This window comes from Mus caroli, chromosome 13 (assembly GCF_900094665.2).
Source record: "Mus caroli chromosome 13, CAROLI_EIJ_v1.1, whole genome shotgun sequence".
Lineage (NCBI taxonomy): Eukaryota > Metazoa > Chordata > Mammalia > Rodentia > Muridae > Mus > Mus caroli.
The window spans coordinates 70225266-70233072 of record NC_034582.1 but is presented as its reverse complement, the minus strand read 5'-3'; positions in this window follow the sequence as shown (position 1 = coordinate 70233072).

Sequence of the window (7807 nt, the reverse complement as noted above, 5' to 3'; positions counted from 1 at the left end):
ACCCTTATCTCAGAAATGTCCCCGGAACAGTTTTCATTTGAGAGGGGGTCTGACTCTGGTGTGAGAGTTCAGAATGTACTCTGGGGTGAGAGTTCTGGTGGTCAGTAATTTTCCTCTTTCACCCCCAGACGTGCCAGACTCAGTCTTTGACATTCGGGCACCACAGACTACTGGGCACCGTGGAAGAGCCAGTTCTGGGGTCCCAGGGATGCATGGAGGCCAAGGACATCAGGTTCTCACCCTTGGACATCCCAGACACCACTGTATGTCGTGGAAGAGCTGAGAACAAAGTAGAGACCCTTTGTTCTGTTCCCAGGCAGACCCTGGCCTGGGGACAGAAGGGAAAAGGTAGGAGAGGTCTGGCAGATTACTGAGGGGAGAAGAGAGCCTGGCTAGTGCAGGCCGTTTGCTTGGCAGAAGGTTTGGGTTGGTGGATGCTGTGGCTGGTGTGCAGGGAGGCTTCCCAGAGGGAGGATAGAGGCATGGCTCATTAGAGGGAAACCTGCTCTATTGCTCCAGCAAGGCAGGTTCTAATGAGCAGAGACAGTCCCATGATTTTAAGGTGTTTATTGTAGAAAGGCAGAGAGAGGGAGAGAGTAGAGAAGCAGAGGGTGGCCATGGCCACATGGAGAGAGGGGGATGGGACAGAGAGAAGGTGGGCAAGTGTTGAGAGTAAGAGCAAGAGGGTAAGAGAGTAAGCAAGAGTGTAAGAGAGCAAGAGAGCAAGGAGGGAACAAGCAGCTCCTTTTATAGTGGGCTGTGCCATCCTGGCTGTTGCTAGGTAACTGTGGGGAGGAGCATACCTGGCTATCGCCAGGTAACTGTGGGGGTGGATTCCAGACAGAATACCAGGAGCTTGGGGCATTATCTACTGACTGATGGCCACACACCTCTCTGCAGGGGACTGTGGGAGGCTGTAACTGTGACAGGGGCCCAGGAGGTGTGGCAGAACTATCATCCCATGAAGGCAGAAGTCACTGCCCCCCAGGTCTCCAGGGTTTCAGACCTGTGCTCGAGCAGGAACCAGGCTATCTGTGCACAGTTCACTGTCCCACAATTCCTCCTTTTACTTTTTTAAAGAGAGGGGTCACTGGAGTGACTGTGTCATTTGTGATAAGAATTCTGGGTGAGGAGGCAGTATCAAAAGAAAACACTGTACAGGCCAGAGTGGTAACACAACTAAGCAAGAATGGTAAGGAGAATTAAGGGAGTGGGTTGGGAAGGCAAGGGATTATTGAATCAATTAATTGTTCCATGGTGTACTGGCTGGTTTTGTGTCTCAACTTGACACGGGCTGGAGTTTTCACAGAGAAAGGAGCTTCAGTTGGGGAAGTGCCTCCATGAGATCCAGCTGTAAGGCATTTTCTCAATTTTGGTCAATGGGGGAGGTCCCCTTATGGGTGGTGCCATCTCTGGGTTGGTAGTCTGGGGTTCTATCAGAGAGCAGGCTGAGCAAGCCAGGGGAAGTAAGCCAGTAAAGAACATCCCTCCATGGCCTCTGCATCAGCTCCTGATTCCTGACCTGCTTGAGTTCCAGTCCTGACATCCTTGGTGATGAACTGCAATGTGGAAAGTATAACCTGAATGACCCCTTTCTTCTCCAACTTGCATCTTGGTCATGATGTTTGTGCAGGATAGAAACCCTGACTAAGACAAATTGGTACCAGCATAGTGGAATATTCCTATGACAACCTGACCATGTTTTGGGGAGGACTGTGGAAGGACTTTGGAACTTTGGGCTAGAAGATCCATTTGGTGTTAAGAGCTCTGTGGGATGTTGTATAAGAGCTTGGAAGATATTGTTGAGAACAGTACAGAAGATGGAGGCCTGGCTTGTGAAATTTCAGAGGGAAGATTACAGACTCTTATCAGGGCCATTGCTATTTTGATTGTGAAGATTCTGTAGTTCTGGTTAGCTGGGGCTGAAGAATCAGCTGTGATTAACAAGGTACCAGAACTACTGAAGCTAAAACTTTGCATTACTGGGACTATTGATGCTGGTTACCTGGAGCTAAAAAATTGACTGTGATTAAGAAAAGACCAGCATCATTGAGGTGACATTTTCTGGGAAGTGTTTTCTGAAATCACAAAGAGGCTATGTTCCAGAGATAGCCAAGGTTGTACCCTGTTCTGTGACTGGACTTAGTAATGTGTAAGAGTTACCTTGGTGGCACTGGTTTTGAAGGCCTGAAGGGGTCACACAGAACATCTGAGGCTCGGCACTGTGAGAGGCCATGGAAGGCCATTGGTGAAGGTGCAACCTCAGTTGCAATTGATGACCCAGGACTGAAGGGATCATGTAAAAGAGTTGAGGCTTGACACCATGAAAAGAGTCTATGAGCAGCTATTGGTGAAGCTAAGTTACAGTGGAAGACAGCAGCCTTTTAGAGATGCCAGTACCATGAGATGACCACCAAGAACAACAGCAGCAGTGGAGTACAGGCAGCTGGAGCCTAGAAGACGTGTGTGCTACAAAGCACATGGTTGGAGAAGTGACCCAAGCCCTTGGAGGAGGCCAGAAGATCATGAGTTGGATCCCAGATATTGGACAGTTGGAGTTTAATTTTTGCTTTTGATTGTGACTGTGCCCTGATATTTTTCCCTCTTGAAGGAAGAAAATATTTTAGTGGATCCCACAGTTAAGAGACTTTTAATGGTAAAAGACTTTGGATTTTATAGGATATTGGATATTTTAAAAGGATTGAACTTTTAATACGTAAAGACTGTGGGGCTTTTAAATCTGTTTAGATCTTTGGGATGAATAAGAAAGTAAGGGTTGAGGCTTAATAGTGATGTGTTTGTGTGTCAAGTTGACAAGGGGTCAATTGTACTGACTGGTTTTGTGTCAACTTGACACAGGCTGGAGTTATCACAGAGGAAGGAGCTTCAGTTGGGGAAATGCCTCCACAAGATCCAATTAGTGATCAAGGGGGGAGGTCCCCTTGTGGGTGGTGCCATCTCTGGGCTGGTAGTCTGGGGTTCTATAAGAGAGCAGGCTGAGCAAGCCAGGGGAAGCAAGCCAGTAAAGAACATCCCTCCATGGCTTCTGCATCAGCTCCGGTTTTCTGACCTGCTTGAGTTCCAGTCCTGATGTCCTTGGTGATGAACAACAGTATGAAAGTGTAAGCTGAATGACCCCTTTCCTCCCCAACTTGCATCTTGGTCATGATGTTTGTGCAGGAATAGAAACCCTGACTAAGACACGTGTATAGTACAATTTGAATGTAATAACATCAGTTTATGTTTTTCTTACTATCATGTAGCCTCCCCCAAGTTCATTAGCCATTTGTCTTTGGCAAGAGTTCATCTGTAGGTTGAAGGTCCTGAGTCTGTTCTCTGTGGGGCTCAGCATGGGTCTCTGGATCTCAGCATGTGTCTCAGGAGTCTTTAGTCTGGAGGAAGGCAGCTTTGTTGTCTGTAGGTTTTAGGAGATGGTGCTGTCTCAGATGACTCTGTGGCAGCAGGCACTGTCCTTTTCTTTTGTGGTGATAAGCCTGTGGTGTAATTGTAAGAGGAACAGAAGCCCAGCAGGAAGGTGTCTGCATAGGGTGGATAGTGAATAATACAGTTGCAGGCCTCACCAGGGCAGCCAAGAGAGCCAAGATTTCCTGTTTGTTTGTTTGTTTGTTTGTTTGTTTGTTTTTATTTCTTTTCCCTCTAAGGTGAACAGTCTTCTCTCTTGGTATATAGCCCGTGGATGTGGGCTGTGTCAGGCATACCTGCTATCCCTGTAGATGTTAATTTTCTTGATCCCCCAAGTTCTAAGGCCTTGGTGGAGGCAATTAGCTCCAATTTCTATGCTGGCATGCCGGGCAGGTAGAGATTCTGCCCAGATGACATATGTGCTATCCACCACAGCAGCACCCGCTTGTCTCTAACCTTCCTGGAGAAAACTGCTCCTGTCTGTAAACCCAGTAGTCTTGGCTCTCAGCAGGGTCAGTAGGAGAGGGTACTCCTTCTTTTGGGCCAGTTTGTTGTGGGCCATAGGGCAGGAAGTGTATCTGGGCCCCCATCTTGGAGAGTAAGTCTTGCCCCAACAGAGGGTAGGGACAGTCTTGGATGATCATAAATGAACGGGATACTCAGCCCATCCCTAGGTCCACTGTTCTTTGGGTAAACCGTGAATATATTTTGGTGCCATTAACTCCTTAAACCCAAGATTCTTTTCTTGGAAATGGGGCCAATGGCTTGGAGGAAGACCAAGTGTTGCCATTTGGGGGGCCTTTCCCAAGGCCGGGGATTTCCTACCCCCAGCTTCCATGTATTAGGGTACTCTCTGGCCCAGTGGCCCCTCTCCTTGCAACATGCACACTGGTCTTTTTCAAAGGGTTTTCTGTCTCTCTTTGTCTGGAGTCTCTCTTCTCTTTTTTTCCCTAACTACTGTAGCCAAGATTTTGTGTAAATTCCTTCCCTGTTGCTTTTCTTTCTTTCTTTTTTTTTTCATCTTCCTTTTATCTTCTTACTTTCTCTTTCTTTGCTCTTCTTCCTCCTCTGTTATGGTAGACTTTGCTCAACAACCTGCACTAAATCCCTCAAGGACTTATCCTGTAGTCCCTCCAACCTCTGAAGATTTTTCCTGATAGTCTACTAGATTGGTCTATAACAGCCACACTCACAGTAGCTTTCTGCTCCCTGCTGCTGGGATCATAGTGTGTATATTGGTGGATTGCCTCCATGATCCACTCTAGAAAGGCTGCAGGCAGCTCATCTGGCTCCTGCTTAACCTCACATACCTTGGTCAAATTTGTGGATCGTCATGCAGCCCGCTTGGCACCTGCCCATGGAGTCTGGTGGTAGACCTTCAGGTGTTCCTTACCTTCTGCCAAATTAAAGTCCCAGTCAGGTCTAGTTAATGGAAACATACTGTCAACAACAGCCTGCTCAATCGATGGTACCACCGTGTCCAAAGGGGCATTCTTTTTGGCTTCTTGAATTATCCTCATTCACTCTTTAGTCATGAAGAACACTCTCATGAGTTGTGGGATATCATCCCAGGAGGGCTGATGAGTAAATAAAACAGTTTCAAAGAGATTAATCAGCCCTTATCTGGGGGCGGGGCGGGGGAGTGTTGGGCCTTGCATTTGTATAAGTTGGCTAAAGAGAAGGGCCAATATTGAATTGCCTGGTTGCCCTTTTCTAGAGGTCCATATGCCCTCAGCTGGAGAGCCATCGTGGTATCAGGGTAGGTGGCTCTCAGACTCTGGGTTCCCATAGTGGGACCCAGAAGTTGGGGGTCTCCTCCTGCTCCTCCCTCTGGTAAAGGGAGATATAATGGCCCTGGTTCTGTATGGGCTAAGGATCCTGGAGCCAGTGCTGGCACTGGCAGGACCATGGGGACAAGGATAGGGGGATATGGAGGAGGAGCAACAGGTCCACCATTGAAGGGTCTTGGAGGATCAACTTGTCAGGTCTGGATCCCTCCTCCCGTGCTTCCTTTTTCCTGATGGCCAGAACCTGAGAGGTAGGTCTTGGGGAAAGAAAGGTTTTTATCCATGGGGGGTGGGGGAGCCCTCCACTAGATTCTTCCAGGTAACTATATAGGGCACTTGGTCTGAGTGCCTGAGGGATCCTGGCCTAAAGACTCTTTCTTCTACTGCTATGATCACCTGCAAGTACAAGGTCCCTATGGGTGGCCACTCTACTCTGAAGGTGGGCCATTTGGAGAAGCAGAGAATAACTAAACTTTCCCTTCTTTACTACTACTTACAAGTTTTCTCCTCCAATGGTTAACTAGGATGTTTAATGTCCAATGTTCAAAAATGTCATCAGTCAAAGTCCAAGAACACAGAATGAGATAGCCAACACCAATAAACACAGAGAAAGACAATCAAAACACAGTTCGCCCCTTCCACAGGCACAGTTACAAACAGTTTGCCCCTTCTACTGACACTGAAACCAGGATATAGCCAGAGTTAGCTCCTGCCAGTACTGTCTTGCTGTTTCCAAAAGGAGCAGAGTCCTCTTGACTCCTTCTGGGGGTCACGGTGGGCCTGAAGCACCCTCCAGACTCCCTGTGGTCATGATGTTAAGGCACGTCTGCCTACCACATTTGACCACACCAGACACTGTAGTCTCTCCACCACCACCCAGCCACTTGCAAGCAAACTGAAAGTTCAAATAGACTTACAAACTCAGACTTTGACAAACAGCAAGACAGACGAGAATCAAGATATCTGCTTGAGTCGTTTCTACTCTTCACCACTCTCAGGTGTGTCCCCCACATGGGGTCAGTTCCTGGCCAGTGCACCAACTGTAGCTCCCGGGGACCCCACCTTCCCCTCAAATGAACCATGTGGAACCAAAGATCAATGCAAAAGCAAGGGGAGTTTATTGTTCCAGCGTGCTGGGGTTGTCCTGCATCCAAAAGAGTGGAGCAGCCCCCAGGCAGCTGGTTTGGCCAGTTTTTATACATTTTTCAGGGGTAGAAAAGAGAAACAGCTACTAGGCACAATGTGATAGGCAGAACAGTGTGACTTTTAAACTGATTAGTCCTTAGGGAATGAGGTAGCAAGGGCTTCCCTTATTTGCAGGTGGCCAATGGTCAGTTCCCCTTGTCTTTCTGAGGAATGTAATCAGCCTCTCCCTTCCAGAAGGGAGGGGTGCCTATGTGCCTCATGACTTCTCTCTTCCAGGAGGGGAGGGGGCCTTTGTGTTCGAGGCGGGGGGAGCTGGTGGAATTTTTCAAAGGTCCTGAGCTGATCTCTTTAAAAGCCAAACAAGCAGGGAAGACCAAGGCACTTAAAGTGCCTTAAACAAGCAAGGTCAAGGCACTTAAAGTCTTGTTTGCCCCATGTAGTTTGGGTACTAGGAGCCATGAGTAAGAACCCGTTCCTGGGTCCCTTCCTGAGAGTGACATCATCAAAATGAGGGGTGTGTTTCTGAAGAGCATATAATTGTCTTTAAAATGAATCCCTTTCCCTATCATAAATTACAAAATTAATTATTTATTAAGTAACTTAAGAAATGCTTAATTGTGTAAAGCAACATAGTAAAACATGTGCCCCCTTTACACCTTGAAGTGAATGCTTTGTTCTGCTATTTATTCAGCAATTTCACATCCTCTTTTAAACATTCTGGGTAGATACATACACATTGCCTGTTTGTTTTAAGCTCAAGCACATACTATAAACTATTTTAGGAGGGTATGTTGTAAACTTACTAAATGTATACTTCAAACTTATACTTTAATATATACTTTAAAATTTCACTAAAATTTAGTACACGGTTACTTCCCCACTTCACATTTGTTTTCTATGCCTTTTGTATAACAGACTTTACTTTTAAATCAACAGCTCTAGTAGCTATAGTTCACTATGAAGAGTAACTATTAAATTGGTTTCTATTTTCATAGAGTTTCATGCCATAGCCATTTAACACAAGGGTTGCTACATAATAGTATATAATCACTTGTCTGTGGCTTGCTTAGCCTGACACCAGAGTTCCTCCATTTTATTAACAGTCATCAATATTTTGTTGCTTTTTACAGGTGAGTAATATTGTATCATATGAATTCACAAACTTTCCCATCCATTAGTTGATGGGTATTTTAGCTGTTTCCATTTTTGACCTGTTATGAAAAATACTTCTATGGACATTTGTCTGCAAGCTTTTGTTTTCTCATCTTTTGGGTCCATACTTAGAGGTATGTTTGCTAGACCTTGTGGTAGATCAATTTTTAAATTTTTGAGGGAATACAGATGTGTTTTCCTTTGTGACTATGATGTTTTACATCCTTACTAGCAATGTGAAAGGTCTTTAGTACAACCTTTTCTCACAAATACTTGTTCCTTTCTTTCATCTTATTGTA